The sequence below is a fragment of the Heterocephalus glaber genome, unplaced genomic scaffold (genome assembly GCF_053883595.1).
Source record: "Heterocephalus glaber isolate CG9 unplaced genomic scaffold, H.glaber_assembly_v1.0 deba00001538, whole genome shotgun sequence".
Classification (NCBI taxonomy): domain Eukaryota; kingdom Metazoa; phylum Chordata; class Mammalia; order Rodentia; family Bathyergidae; genus Heterocephalus; species Heterocephalus glaber.
The window spans coordinates 29,364,899-29,381,090 of record NW_028258333.1 but is presented as its reverse complement, the minus strand read 5'-3'; the positions used below and the strand labels follow the sequence as shown (position 1 = coordinate 29,381,090).

The 16,192-nt window shown below is 39.5% G+C and overlaps 1 long non-coding RNA gene across 3 annotated transcripts; it reads right to left on the bottom strand.

Annotated features, from left to right (window-relative positions):
* Positions 1 to 11,175: 11,175 nt before the first annotated feature.
* Positions 11,176 to 15,708, bottom strand: LOC101712026 (uncharacterized). Of its 3 annotated transcripts, none has more exons than XR_205419.3 (3): positions 15,496 to 15,706; positions 14,117 to 14,350; positions 11,176 to 11,584 (listed from the first exon to the last, which is right to left on the bottom strand). It is a non-coding gene; the product is annotated as an uncharacterized LOC101712026 (long non-coding RNA). The 3 variants fall into 3 exon arrangements; XR_002396394.2 differs by lacking the exon at positions 11,176 to 11,584 and adding an exon at positions 11,607 to 13,509 and having other exon boundaries at positions 13,899 to 14,350; positions 15,496 to 15,708; XR_015442266.1 differs by lacking the exon at positions 11,176 to 11,584 and adding an exon at positions 11,607 to 13,509.
* Positions 15,709 to 16,192: the final 484 nt, after the last annotated feature.

Sequence of the window (16,192 nt, the reverse complement as noted above, 5' to 3'; positions counted from 1 at the left end):
TGATTATTTCTTCTTCCATGATATGGACTTATTAAAAACCTGTTCCAAATTCTGAATTTGTCTGACTTTTGGGGGGGTGGGTACCGGGGATCGAACTCAGGTCCTTGTGCTTGCGAGGCAGGCGGCAGAACCACTGAGCTAAATCCCCGGCCCATGTCTGTTTATTTATGATCAAGTTCAGGTTTTCAATTTTTCATTATGTGAATTTTTTCTTATTATTTTATTTAGCATTCTCAAACATTAGAGTTTATGTTCTAAATAGAAAAGTGTAAGGTTCATGGCACTTTAAAATATCTAGTTTGAGTAGCCAACTGTTGTTTCATTTGATAAATTCTAATGCTGGAAAAAAAAAATCTGCCTCACTCCCCCGAACCTTCTGACCCCTGCAATCAGCTGTCACAGTAGCATAGTTAGGAGTGCAGAGTTCAGTCCTGTGTGGGGTAATTTTACACTCTTTCCAAATAGGAAATCTAATGTTTTAACTCCTAGCTTCCTTTTCCCACATGTGCACTGATTCTCATTGTGTCACTCTTCCTTTGGCCTGGTTTTTCTTCACAGAAGCTTTGAGACTGTATTTATTTCCCAGTCATAAACAGCCATTAGTAGGAGCCTCTTTATTAAGTGTAAAGGGTCTTGGGCCACCCATTGGCGAGTCCCAGACAGTGGTGTTTCCAGAATGACTTGGAGGTGATGATGGGATGTGCAGAAATGCTAGGCCTAATGTAGGTTAAAGTATCACCAAACAGAACTTTGCCTAATACGCTTCCTGGACTTTAATGTACCATGTGATTTCTTTATTCTTAATAAGAATCCCGCAAGTTTTCTATTGTTATTTCCACTTTTTTTTTTTGTACCAGGGATGGAATTCTGGACCTTGTGCTTGCCAGGCAGGCGCTGGAACCACTGAGCTAAATCCCCAGCCCTATTTCCACTTTATAAATGAGGAAACTGGAGACTCACACAGATCAAATAATTTGCTCAAGATCACACAGTAAGAGACAGTGACAACCTTTGTATCCAGCTCCCCCAGCTATTTTTCATCTCATCTCTGTTTTGTAAATGTGACAATCCAGTAAAGAACATAGCCAGCATGAATTTGGGGGTTCCAGGCAGAACTTCCAGGAGTAACTCCAAAGGACAATCTGAGTCCAGTTTATTGAGCTGGGTTTTTATAGAGGTTAGTAGAATGGGCTTAGATGGGGTTGAGTTGAAGGGGGCGTGAGACTGGGGCAGTGAGAATAGCTGAGTACATGCTCATAGCAACAGCTAAAGTTCTGTTATGGCTGTGCTGTGACCTAGAGGGTGGGAAAGGTGTGCTGTGTCTAGCAGAGAAGACATTGTCTCCCAAGTTCAGGTGGCTGGAATCAGCCATTCCAGGAACTCAGGCAGCTGGGGGGTTGGACCCATCAGTCTCCAGTAGTGCACTGCAGTGGTATGATGGGGAGATGGGGTGATGGAGAAGCGCTGACCTCTGAGGCTGGACCTTCACCAAGGACTGGAGGATACCTGCTGGATTTCAACATTGAAAAGGGTTGCCACTGGCACCACTGGTACTGCTATTGGCAATAACTGTCTTCATAGATGAAACCAGGCTCTGACTTGCTTTTATGGAGCATCATATGCTTAGGCAATGGAAGAAATTATGTAACTATTTATAGTCTTTGGTTTGCAAAATATTCCCCACCGGGTTCCTCTTTGGAAATGATCAACAAATTTTGTCAAAAGATACAGCTTTCTTCCACTCAACCCCATCGTGTTTTTGACATGATAATATTATAGACAGCTAAGTTAGGGACAATATATGCAGTTAGACAGGGCTAGGCCCTCGAGGGAGTCAGGGCAAAGATGAAAACACATTACCAACTGTAGGGGAGGCACATCTGTTCCTGGAGGCCAGGCCTCAAGATAAAGAAAGAATGACCAGACCTAAGATAAGTGGTAACACCTGGTCTAAGGAAGTCTAGATAGACATCAGCCACATCAGTAGGTGACCAAGACCCCCCAGACTCATCCCTTCTTGAAAAGTTCTGTTCCTTCCATGTGCACTTGCTATGTGACTTGCTTCCCCATTGGATCAATACTACCTAAGAGACTGTACTTACAATCTTATTGGTTGATCATAGCTGTAACCCACGTTGTACCCAGGTGGTTGTGCTTTATAAAACTTCCCCTGAGAAGTGGGGTCCCCAACAACCCACTTTCGGGCTCCCTTCTGCCTCTCAAGAGCTGTATCTTTCAAAAAAAAAAAAAAAAAGAGCTGTATCTTTCCTCTTCAATAAATATTTCCTACTCTTAACCTCTGTTATTCCTAGAATTCATTCTTTGATTTTAGAGAACATGAACTTAGCGTATCAGACAACTAACAGGTTGGGAGTTACAATATTTCCCTTTTATCATATTTGGAGGGCCTGATATCATTTCCTATATCAATAATATGATAATAGAAGTGAGCCTGAGGAAAACAGATCTTAAGTGTTCCTTTTTAATTCTGTATTACTATCATCTGGTGTCATCACATTGCAAGTTATAAAAACTGAAGAAAGTGACATTAAGTAAAAGAAATTAATAAATATAGTATGAGAGTGTCTTAAAACAAGTCACAAGTTTTAAATCAACCTTAACAACCGACATTTACAAACAAAATAAAAACAGTGGTCTCTAATCCTTTCAACCAACAATTTAAATAATTTTCATTTTGTGTCTCATTCTAGTCCAGATCCATGCTGCTACGCAATTTTTGGGTAGCTATAAATGACATTAGTTCATATAACATATTTTAAAAATTGATTGCTATGGCTTGGATAAGTGTGCCATGTGTTGAAGGCTTGGTGGTGAAACATTTAGTATGTGAGCCCTGGTGGAAGGAAGTTAGATCATTGGGAGCATGCCCTTGAAGGTATTATTGGGACTCCCACCTCTTCCTCTCTTTTTTTGCTTCCCTGCCACCATGAGGTGAGCAGCTTCTTATGCCACATTCTCCTGCCATAATGTAGTGCCTTGCCATAGGCCCAAAAGCAATCAGCTACTAACCATGGACTGAAACCTCCCAAACTCTAAGCCAAAATGGACTTCTTCTTAAGTTTATTTATCTCCATTTGTAATAGCAATGGAAACCTGATTTTATTGTAATGCAATTAATTGAAACTTTGTATGAGGGTCTTGGGCCTGGGAGACCAGATTCTTAAAGAAATTCCATTTTAAAGGTTATTATATGTGCATAGTAAAAATTACCATATTACCATTACTATACTTTGTACTATTATTGGACTATGAGTAAATACTGTTACTATACTATGGATGAGTTACTGTACTGTGAACAATCACCCAGGTTAAACTGTTTTCTTTTAAAAATATTTTTACTGCATTTTATTAAAGTTACATTTTTATTAAGTATGTGGTAAAACAATCAAAGGTACAGCAGAATTTATAGCAAAAAATAACATCCTTCTACCCTATTTTCTTTATTCCAGACTTACTTCTTGAAAACCTTCTTTTACCTATTTTTGAAAGTTTTAGTTCTTTTGGTGATCATTCCCATAATTTCAAATGAAATGCATAAGCTTTTTTTGTTTATCAATTTTAGGTAATATCTAATGCCTCTTTATCACTCTCTACTTCTTTTTTCTTATCCTTTCTTATTTTAAAGCTTGATAGTTTCATTACTATTATTTGCAAGTTTGAATATTACCATTTTAGCTATCTCTTTATGTAAGAATTATCTAATACCCCAGCTTCCTTTCCTTTTCTTCCTATCCTTCCTTCTTCTACCTTCTGTCATATCCACTATACTTATACATTTACATGGCTGAAGTTGATGGCTAAACTCTGTACTATAATAATTGTCTCCATTCTTTGTTTAAGACAGAGTTTCTCAACCCCTACACTCCTGGGAACTTGAGCTGGTAATTCTTTGATGTGGGAGCTCTCTGATACATTATGGGTGGATTGGCAGTACCTCTGGCCTCTATCCACTAGATGACATCCAAACATCTCTCTAAATATTGCCAAATGTCCCTGGAATTGTGTGTGTGTGTGTGTGTGTGTGTTGGGGGGAAGTGTCAAAGTCACCTCATCTTATCCCAGTTGAGAACTACTGGCCTAGAATCTAAGGTGGATTTTAGAACTGAAAACCACTGGGTTAGAAAAAACAATCTAAGATGATCCCCCAAATTCCCTGCCATGGTATATACACACAGAACTCCCAAACAGTAATCTAGATGTTGCTATGGTCATAAATCAGTTAACTTTAAAATAGGGAGATTATCTGTTCAGGAGTAACTTAATTACAGGAGCCCTTTAAATCTGGGTCTCAGGTTAAAAGCAGGGAAGTCAGAGAGATTCCAAGAACAAAAAGGATTCAACATGCCACTGTTGGCTTTAAAGATAGAGGAGTCCATGTTGCAAAGAATTCAGGTGACCTATAGGAGCTGAAAGCAGCCCACAGCAGACAAATAACAAACAAACAGGAACATCATTCCTACAACCACAAGGAGTTGAATCAGCAGGCAATAAGAATGACCTTAGAGAGATTCTTCCACAAAGCTTCCAGAAAGGAAAGTAGCAAAGCTGATATCTTGAGTTCAGCCTTGTAAGATCCTAAGCAGAAAACCCCATTTGTCTCCCTGTGCCTGGGCTTCTGACTTACAGATTCTGAGCCCATAGATGGGTATTGTTCTAAGCAACTAAGTTTCTGTCATTTGTTGTGCAGTAATAGAAAATTAACCCAACCAACAAGCAATGCCCATATCATCCTGATAATATACAGACTATTCTCTGAAGGGCCAAGTTGCACAGTAGAATTTAACATCCTTCCTTAAGAATGAACTGTGTACATAATTCACTGTTTGGGTAATATAAGTTTAAAGAAATACAGCTACTTCCTATACGCTTTGTATGATTTAGATATTTTTTTCCTCCCAGATACGGCCAATCATCCAAGTTCTTTACATCTCTTGCCATTCTTTTCTTTGTCAGTCACTCACTTGAAGTCTTAAGGGTCCTCCTAAATATTGCAGACAATTTCTCATCTGTGCATTAGAAGCTATACACAGTTCTAAGATTTTTAGATAGCAGAATTCAGACCCACTGTTCTGGTGGGGAGGGCTGAGCACTTCAATTTTGCAATAGCATTTCTACCAGTGTAACTCCTTAGCTTTCTGTCTCTTTCTGATGGCTCCCTCTGTGTTATGGCCACCGTAGAGTGAGTTTTATATTTAGTCCCCATTGATGGGAACACTACCATAGCTTTAAATTTTTTCTAAGTTGGAAAGGATATTTTGTTTTGTAGAAACATGGATTCTCTGTGTAGTACCATTAAATACACATTAATTATTCCAGCCCAAATTGAGTTGCCTAGCAGACAATCCAAAACACTCCCCCTCACTGATACTGCAAGCAAACCAGGAAACATAAGAGGTGGGAAAGGATACTTAAAGGTGGTATTGGTACCTTCCCGGTGAGATTATAAAACAAACAGAACTATGACTTGTATATTGCAGTTTATATAGCCAAACTGATGCTATGTTGGCAGGAATAGCATTTGCTTTACAATTATAAAATCATTTTCCCCTTTAGTGTATTTGGGAGAACTCCAAACTCATTCCATCCCATACTACTGTGATGATGTTCTTTGTCCCAGTTCACTGATAGCTAACTTGGTTGACTAGCATACTTCAGCCTCTACATTATGCTGGCATTCTCCCTGTACATAAGTTATCAAAATGCCACTGCATCTCCTTTTTTAGCCAGGGTTTAGCACACAGTAGGAACCCGTTAAATATTTATTGGTGAAGCAAATACATGTAGGCAATGGCCTCTCATTTGGTCAATTACAATGAAAAGAAGACAGTACTGAACAATCAGGCACTCTTGTGATGACCAGCCTCTACTGAGAAGCAAGAAGGCTACTAGGGGTTAATTTCTGCCAAGGCCTGGCCTAGGAGAACATGTTAAACCCAGGGCTCCAGTTTTGCTTCTTTCCAATCCTGATACATGTTGAAGGGGCTATAAAATTTTAGAATCTTGGAAGTGGCCTATATATCCATCAACAGATGAATGGATAAAGAAAATGTGACATTTATACACAATGGAGTACTACTCTGCCACAAAGAAAGATAAATTTGAGACATTTGTAGGAAAACGGTTGCACCTTGAGATAATAATGTTAAGTGAAGTTAATCAGACACACAAACTTAAATACTGCATGTTTGCTCATGTAAATAAATTAAAGAGCAACAGATAACAAGAAACAGAGATAGATGTTTTACAAATGGGAAGGGGACTAAGAGATAGAGGGGAAGAGGAGAGGAGAAGTAAAAAGAATTAAGATGCATTGTCTACACATACCAACTCCCCACGATGAATATAATCATTATGTGCTGCAAACATGTACTAATAAAAAATAAACATAAAAAATAAAAATAAATTTAAAATTTTAAAAATAAATTTCACTGTTGATGGGTAGTTAATGTAGTTTCTGATGGGGGGGCTGATGTGAATATTCTTAAATATGTATTTTGGTGAACATATTCACTTAACTGGATTTTACTTAATTGGGAAATTTCTGGGTCATGGGTTAGGTACATGGCTTGAGTAGATACTACCAGACACTTTTCTAAAGTGATTTTATTAATTTACATCTCCTTCAGCACACATAAGAGATCCAATTGCTCCATGTTTTCACCAATAGTTGCCATTTTCACCCTTTTAATTTTAACCATTTTAGTAAGCTTAAAGTAACTCTGAAGGAAGAGAATCAAACAGAGAAAATCAAATAGGAGAGAGTCAAACATACTTGTCATCCTTCAAAATTCCCAAGGCTACTATGACCATACTTTCCTCCCAAACCATAGTTTTTATGCAGATTGTGCCATTTGCCCCCACTATTCTTCTCATTAGCAAAATTAGTCTGCCATCTTTTCTGCCCCACCTCCACAGCAGAGAAGGTTCTTTAACTTACTCATACACATTATTATGTCCTGGGAGAAAGATGAACGGAAATGGAAATAAATTCATTTTTAAAACATACTGATGTCAGAGCTGTAGAATGAAATTCTGGGATTAAGAATACTTGACAGCTAGACACAGTGGTGCACACCTATAATACCAGATACTTGGCATGTTGGGGCAGGAGGATCACAAGTTTGAGGACAGCTTGGGCAACTTAGGAAAACCCTATTTCAAATAATAATCATAATAATAATAAGGACTGGGGGTGTAGTTCAGTGGTAGAGCACCCCTGTTATACATCTCTAGTATGAGAGAGAGGGGAGAGAGAGAGAGAGAGAGAGAGAGAGAGAGAGAGAGAGAGAGAGAGAGAGAGAGAGAAAGAAATAAGAAAGGGAGAGAGGGAAGAAAAAGAAAAGAACTCTGGAACACAACCATAAGACATAGGATTCATGTTCTGTGCATGGAAAATCAGGCCTTCTCAGGCAGATACTTAGGCTGGCCTAATGGCTTGGCCAACATAACAGAGAAAAAAATTGGAATTCCTGATCTATATGATTGCTCCAGACATGGTACGTTAGTAGTAGTTTTCTTATTATAAGGTACCTAGGTATCATAACTTCTTGACTCTGTAGACAGCTTAAGATTTTCAGAAGAAACAGTAGTGATAGAATTTAGATGTCCAGAGAACTGTTTTACTCCGTGGGTACATCATGCCAATCTCCAATAAACAATATACATATAGAATGCTATATCTTGGTATCTTTGGCTTCTACATTTATCTCTGGGGGTGGCAATCACAATAACTTATGGATGGGTATTCGTTGTTTAATGTTAAGTTGCCAGTTATCTGTCACTTGCAACACTAGCACCTTTTATCTCTTGAAGAGCATGCCTCATCTTGTAGTAGATACATATCCATTTCACTTGTTTATTGATTCATCATTCATTCATTCTTTCAGTCGTCTGAGATTTTATGGGAGATGTAAAACATGATCTCTGACCTCTAAAAGTTCAGGCGCCATTTCAAAGAAGTATAGATGGGAATGGGACAAACAGGCTATTTCAATACACTCTGATGAGAGCTATGGTGATAACACATATCTAGTGGATGCGTAGAAGGAGGGATAGATCAGATGGAGTTGTGGGAAGAAGATGGTGTCTGAATTGAATATTGTTACTGATTATATTTAGGTGCCCCCCCAGCCTCATATGCTTTTGGGATCATGAGACCATGATACTCTTCAGTGGATTAGTCCATTGATGATTTTATAGCTAAATATGATGTTGGGAGGTGAAACCTGGTCACAGGAAGTGGGTCACTGGGGTCGTGGCCTGGAAGGTCTATCTCCCTCTGTTCTCCCTTGATTTCTCTCTGCTTCCTGCCTGCCATGCCATGAGCAATTCTCCTCTGAGATGCCCCTCTGCCAAGCCACCTTGCCTTGGAGCCAGCCAACTATGGATTGAAACCTCTACAAGCTGTGAGCCAAAATAAACCCCTCCTCTTTTTTTTTTTTTTTTTCCCCAGTACCGGAGATTGAACTTGGGCCCTTGCGCTTGCGAGGCAGGCAGCGGAACCACTGAGCTAAATCCCTGGCCCAACCCCTCCTCTTTTAAATTGTGGGTGTCAGGTATTGTGTCTCATCAATGAAACAATAAGTAAGTAAGACAAATGTGCAATCAGTAAGTTTAGTTAGATAAGTTTAGTAAGTATTGTTATGTGTATGGGGACTCATAGAGCTTTGACAATACACCCAATCATTAGTCAATGAATTTTCATATTGGGCCACTGTTCTAAAGGAATACTGGCTATGAAATCCTCATGCTGGAATTTTTGCCCTCCATGCCACTGCTTGCGGTGGGCATCACCTTGTTATTCTCACATAAAAGAGACAGCACGTAGATGGTTCTCATGAGTTATGTTTCATAGGATTGCTTTTATTTAACATCACTATTTTCAAAGTGCTTTTGCTGCTCTACATATGATAAACAGCAATATATTACTCTCCACAATTTTCTGGGTTGGCTGGGGCTTAGCTGGGCAGTTCTTACATCAGTCTTACCTATGACTCTCTAATATGGTAGCATTCAGATGGCAGCTAGGGTGAGAAAATTCAGACTGGTGTCATTTCCACATCTGGCCTGTTGGTGGGGAGGATAGGAAGGCTGAGCTCAAGAGAAGGCTGGGATGACTGGGCTTTCTCTTTCTCTGTAGTGTCAGGTCTCTCCCTCATCATGTGGCCCCTCCATGTGGTCTTTTCCCATGGTATCTCTAGCAGAGTAGCTGGACTTTTTATGTGGTAACTCAGGGTTCCTAAAAATATCAACATGGAAGCTGCCAGATTTTGTGCCATGTTCAATTGATTGAAGAAAGTGACCAGATTCAACATGGGAGGGCTATATGAGAGAGTAAATGCCAGAAGGTATGGTTCATAGGACATCTTTGGACACTAGCTATCACGTGGAAATTTACAATATGTACCAGAAAACATCATTTTTTTTTCCTTTGCTCTTTTTGAAGAGACAGGGTATCACTATGTGCCCCCAGCTAGCCTTCAATTCTAGGGCTCAAGGAATCTGCCTGCCTCAGCCCTCCAAGTAACTGGTACTATAGGCACATACCAATGTATATGGCTCTGTTTTTATTTAAGAACATATTTTCTCAATTTGTTTCTGCTATTTATCAAAAAATATTTTTGGACATCAACTTTAGATATAGTAGAAATTAATAAGGTAATAGGAATTTGGTAGGCATTTGGAGCCATCTTCTAAAATGGCTCCCAATGATCTCTGCCCCCTAATATTCATGCCTTTATGAAAGCTCCTCTTCTGGAGTGCAGGCTGAATCTAATGACTTGCTTCTAATGTGTAAAATACAGCCAAAGTGAGGGTATGTTAGTTCTAAAGTTGATATTAAAAGACTGTGATTCTGTTTACTTACACTTTCTACATGGTGCTCTCTCTTCCCTTCTTGGCCTGCCAGCTGCGTTTGTTTCTGGGGTTGCTGTAACAAAGTACCACAAACTGGGTGGTTTAAAAAACAGGAATTTATCATCTCATAGTTCTGTGGGCTAGAAGTCTGAAATCAAGGTATCATCAGGCTGGTTCCTTATGAGGGCTGTGTGGGGGCATCTGTTCCATTCCTATCCCTTACCTTCTAGAGGTTTGTCAATAATTTCTGGCATTCTTTGACCTTTTTGCTCTCATGGCATTGTCTCTTTGTACATGAATCTGCATTCGAATTTTCTCTTTGCATAAATATACCAGTCATATTGGGTAGGTTCCACCCAAAGAATTTCATTTTAACTAATTTTATTTGCAAGAGCCCTATTTCCAAAAAAGGAACATTCTGATACATGGGGGTTAGGGCTGCAAATTGAAAACTGGGGGAAAGGGGTTATAATTAAAATGATAACACTTGCCTTGATGAAACACAAAGGAGAGGCCCATATGGCAAGGACTGAGTGTGACATTAAGTCCACATGGCTCAGGGAAAGAATAGCAACCATGGACAGAGAAGCCAGCTCCTCTTCACTTGGCATTTTGGTAGCAGAACAATTTAAGTGGTAAGGTTTTGAATGAATGGGGAGGTAGGTGCTCTAATTAACAGTTAGAAAAACCAAGGAGATAATAATATGTGTAGCTAAAGTGTATTATGGTTCTAAATTCAGTATTTCTATATTGCCCCAATTTTGTAAAGGTATATACATGTGCATACACACACACACACACACACACACACACACGAAGATACCTTCCAATATTTTCATAGTAGTTAACTATAGTTATGGAACAACAAGATTTTTTCTTCTCTGTGTGTATTCTGTTTGTTTGTTTTGGGTTTTTTGAGACAGGATCTCGCTTTGTAGTTTAGGCTGGCCCTGAACTCACTATGTAGCCCAGGTGGGCCTTGAACTCACAGTAATCCTCCTACCTCTGCCTCCCAAGTGCTGGGATTACAGGTCTCAGCCACCACACCAGGCTTCTTCTCTGTGTTTTGATGCAGCACAGGGAGGTTGTGGAGAATTTGAAGCGTTTTAGTTCCTAACTTTGATATGGAAGGTGGTTATGATAACTCCCTTCCCTTCTCTTCCTCTCCCTTCTCCTTCCCTTCCCTCCTTCCCTTTCTTCCCTCCCTCCCAGAGGATTGATCCCAAGAGCTGTGCACATACTAGTCAAGCACTCTACCACTGAGCTGCATCCCTAGTTTGGAAGGGTAGGAATAAAACTCAACTCAAGTAAAATCTTATTTATAGTCCCCACCCCCTTTTAGAGTAAACATGATTTTAGAACAATACAGAGCCAAGAGATGCTCTGGGAAAAGGATAGAGGGCAGTAATTTTCCACAAAAGCAAAAATGTGTATTGTGCAGGGTGCTGTCTAGGTCTGTTTTCTGTTGCTATGGCAGAATACTTTTTCTCCCCAAAGATGATGACGGTTTCTTGTTTCACTTACATGAGCTTCTTTTTTTCTCTCTAGACAAAGATGGGGATGATGATTCACTAGTCTCAGCGGCTCTATGAAGGCTTTCAGGAGTGGCTTCCATTTGTTGCATAAATGTAAGGTCCCAATAGTCATAATAAGATGTCCTTCTCCTATGTGGCTTAACAGCAGTTTCTTGAGCTTATTTGTGGACATTCTAGGGAAGAAATATACAATTTTCATGAAGAGGTGAGAGCTTTCTGGAAAAAGTGAGACCAACACACTAAGCTGAGCGACTGAAATGTGTTAGGAAACCTGTCCGGGCAGCCCCTCAAGTTCTGCTGGCAGGCAAGGCACCAATTGCCACAAAGGGAATACTCCGCAGGGCAGGAGTATTCTCAGCTGATAACTCAGGCTTGGCCCAAGGAACTCAGAGTTTGGGCATGGAGGTGAATTATTTCTACTTCAGAGTGTGCTTAAATGCCCAAACACTCAAAGCCCGATAACTATGGGTTATAACATTGGAGCCTACATATGACTCAAGAGAGCTTTAATGTGGAACACAACTGTGGGTCATTGTCAGGAGCCGCCAAGATCAGGAGGTGTCTTGCCCGCCTCCTGCACTTCATGACTTCCCTCCCTTTGTGCCCGAGTTACCCTGCCAAAATAGATAGCCTGGAGTGCAAGAAAATGTTCCTTGTACTCTGATTATTGTAGACCTAGTTGACATGGTCCTAGGAAAAGCAAGCTGGCATGTCCCTGTTCCCACCAGCCTTAATGGTCAGCTAGTCTCAGAATGTATTAGAACAAATTACCAAGGGCACCCTGCCCCCGCCCCATCTCCTTGTTTGTACTTCCCCTTCTCATGCCTTAAATAAAGTGACTTTCTGGCCGAAGCAGTCTTTGCTGCTCAGCAGGTGGGGAGGCCCCACCCGGCTTAGTTCTCTTTTGTTTTCTGCATCTTCGGTCGCCCTACTCAGACCCTGGGCCCTACTCAGACCCTGGACCCTTGCCGTGCAGGCCGCGGCAGATCATCTGCTTAAGCTGGTCTGTTTGATCCAGCAAAGATATCATCAACTGGACTATGGTACTGAGACAGCCTCATGGGGTCAGAGCCATGTCTAATGTATTCCTCCCTATATCCTGGTGCCTAGCCCAGAGTCTGGTATATCAAAGGTGCTCTGTAAATATTTCAATATAACGTATGCTAAATAAAAGACTCAGGATCCAAATTTAGTTACAAAACACTATGGTAGACTCCAGTCTCTTTCTCCTTGGTATTTGGAAAACAGAAGTGCTCCGTGTTTGACTGAGTTCTTGGACTATTTAGGTGGAGGACAGAGAGAGTTCTTGAAAGGAAATACTCTAGTTCTTGTGTATAAAGATAAGTTGATTTTCAATTAATTGACTGGGAAAATTAAAGAAATATGACTGTATTTATATTGTAAATAGGTAGAGCAAGTCTAACTAGTTGTAGAAGATATTATTTTATGTATCTGAATCATGTAGATCATAGTGGACAACTGCAAATTCCTGATTCCCTCAGAGGACATGCCTGAACAAGTCTTATTTTGAGTGAATGACCTAATACATATATATCAACTTTCTATGTTAAAAGTAGCTTCTCACTCCAAAATGGGTTCAAATTTTATACTTTCCAGGTATAATGAGAAACTCAGCATTTTCCCAAATCATATCTCATATTTCTGGCTGAAAATCAGAGGTAGCAAAGATACAGAAGACAGTATATATTACCTGGAGCCAATATACTAACAATGACTTTTGTGTAAATAATTCAAATAAAATATTAATTTTAATAGTGTTGCGTGAGTTTTTGTGGCATTATCATTACTATTTAAACCACTCATACAAACAACTTAGGTGCTATATGTGAATGTATTTTTTATAAATTAACAACTATGGGGTAAATAATATTTTCACAAATTAAATTAGAAATGAAGTAGGAATGTTTCTTATTTAAAGAAAATTTTCAAAAAAATTCGTGGTGTAATGAGTTTTTACAATCTGATGTTAACATTTGATTTTTCATTTGTGTTGCATTCCAAGGTAGAAAACGTTCTGGATTGCTTTGGTCAGGTTGACCTTGATTGGAATCCTGGTATTGACCCTTGGTTTGTTTACCTGCAAATAGAGATAAAAGTTACCTGGTTTTAAAAGTTGTTCTGAGGATTTTTCATAAAGCGCACTATTTCTACTGGGGATTTAACTCAGTGGTTCTGCTGGCTGCCTCACAAGTGCAAGGTCCCAAGTTCAATCCCCAGTACCAAAAAAAAAACCAAACCACACTATTTGTTACATAAGAGATAGTCAGTAACTATTAGCTCTCTTTTAGGGAAAACTCTTAATTCCTAGCCCTTGAGCACTGCTGGTATCAGAGCACTGCGGTTTGTGCTAAAAAGAATTCAAGAGCTTCACAATGTTTTGCTTTTGTTTTTATCCTCTCCCTGCTCCAATTTCCACCAGGTCTACTTTCCAATGCCATGGCAAAGATCAATGAGAATAATACTTACTAGCTGGTGTCCGTATCTGAAGCGATGTCAAAGAATGGGTCTTCCCTACATTGAACTTGGAAATTATTACCATTATCTTTGGTATAATAAATGATTGTCCCCATTTTTTTTGTGCTTCCCTGTCTCTATACTCCTTGTCATGTGACTTTGCAGTCCTTTCCACAAAAGGACCATGTATTTCCCCTTCCTTTGACTTTGGACATGACACTATGACTTACTTTGGCATGTCAACAGATGTGATACACACAGAGGCTTAAAGAGTGTTTGTGCAGAGGGGTTTGTGCTTTTGCATTCTGTCATTGACATAAGAATCTTCCAATATGGGTATCTGCTTCCTCCACTCTAGTTTCCAGAATGAAAAGACTGTGAACAGAGATCTGAGATGACCAGATCCATAGCTTGACTAGAGCTGTTTGCTGAGTCCATCCTGCATCTATTGACTTCTAGTTAACCTGCAGACATGAACAAATAGAAATTACTGATTTAAATCATGAATTTAGGGTAGTTTGTTATATAATAGTAGCTGACTAATACACTCTATTTTGTGGAACAGAAGTAGAGAAAAAAGAATGCTTCTCTTCATAGGGATTCATCTGTGACAAAGGAAAGGCTGCTACATTAGGGGATGGATGTGGAGTGACTGTGAGACTACGAGAAAAACAAGAAAATTCCAGAGAATATTTGGAAAAGTACAGGAATATAGTACTACCTTTCAAGAGTGGTCTGTTTATAGTTACTTCCTGTCTAAGAACACAGTTTAGAAAGGGAGAAGAGTTAACTTTACAATAGAGAAACCTGATAAAAACTACTTCAATCTGATGATCAAGGTTAACATCAACAGTGGTATGTCGTGTTGATGGTATGCAACCATGTTATGATTTAATGTGTGGTCTTCTTCTAGAAAAACCCATAACCTCAGTCTAACCATGAGAAGAACATCAGATAAACTCCAGCTGAGGGACAGTCCACAAAATAATTGACCAGTAATTCTGAGGATCATCAAGGATATTCAAACTAAAGAAAGTATGAAAAATTGTCCCAGGCTAAGGTAACATAACAATTTAGTGCAGTACAATAACTTGCATGGGATGCTGAACAACTAAATAACATCAGGTTAAAAACTGCATACACATGAATAAAGTATAGATTTTAGTTAATGATAATGTATCAGTATTGGTTCTTTAGTTATGACAAATCTGCCATAAGTAAGAATGAACAATAGAGGAAGCCAGGCATGGTGGCACAGGCCTGTAATCCCAGCACTCTGGGAGCCTGAGGCAGGAGGATCACATGTTTGAGGCTGGCCTGGGCAATTTAGTGAAATCCTATCTAAAATTAAAAGAGGCTGAAGATGTACCTCAGTGTGAAGGCCTTGAGTTCAAGTCCTAGGAAAGAAAGAAAGAAAGAAAGAAAGAGGGAGGGAGGGAGGGAGGAAGGAAGGAAGGAGAGAGAAAGAAAGAGGAAAGAAAAGTGTGTGGAGTATACGGGAACAAACAGGAGTAGATTTTCTTAACCAAATTTTCCTGTTTCACCAAAGGCTTTTACACTTTGATTTTACTCTCTTATTTTTTTAAGGCTAAAATTCTAGTTCACTCACCTCTCTTTGAAATAATGCCTTCAATTGTCTTCTTTCCCCTCATTTCGTCAAATGTCACCTGCTGTCACCTTGATACATCTGACCAGATTATCTGCTGTGTTCTGAGAGGCAGCTTCCCTGGGTAAGGCAAGGGCAGGGCAGATCCCTCAGACTATTGTGTGAAATGGCTCTGTCTTCTTTCTCAGAGTAACAATATAGCTTAAAGTGAAGGAGGATGAGATAGGTTAGGCAAATTTAGGGCTAGTAAGTCTTGTATTACCAGTTTTTAGACAAACACTCCTTAAGCCATTAACATGTTTACATGTAGAGCTGAGCAGGGTTCTGAGCCAAAGTTCTAAGGCAAAAAAGGAGTCAGATGTAAGATAAAGGCAGCGATAACAAGCTTTATCCTGCTTTTAGTTATCCATTGGGCATTTACAGCTCCAGCCTCTTTGAGTTCTGTTGTGGAATGAGACTTGCCTTAGAGTGAGGCCCTAACTGCAGAACCTGAAGCCAGTTTAAGAACGGAGGAAAAAAAGATGTCCTGAGCATTGAGTTAGGGAACAAGAGGAAGGTGAGCCAGAAGGTTCAGAAAATTCTACAAATAAGAAGCTCATTGATTGGTCTTGATTAACCTCTTAGGCTGAGCATCAAGATACCACATATGGAAATTAATCTGGTGTAATATAGGTAAAATTCCAAAGTGAATGCTAGAATA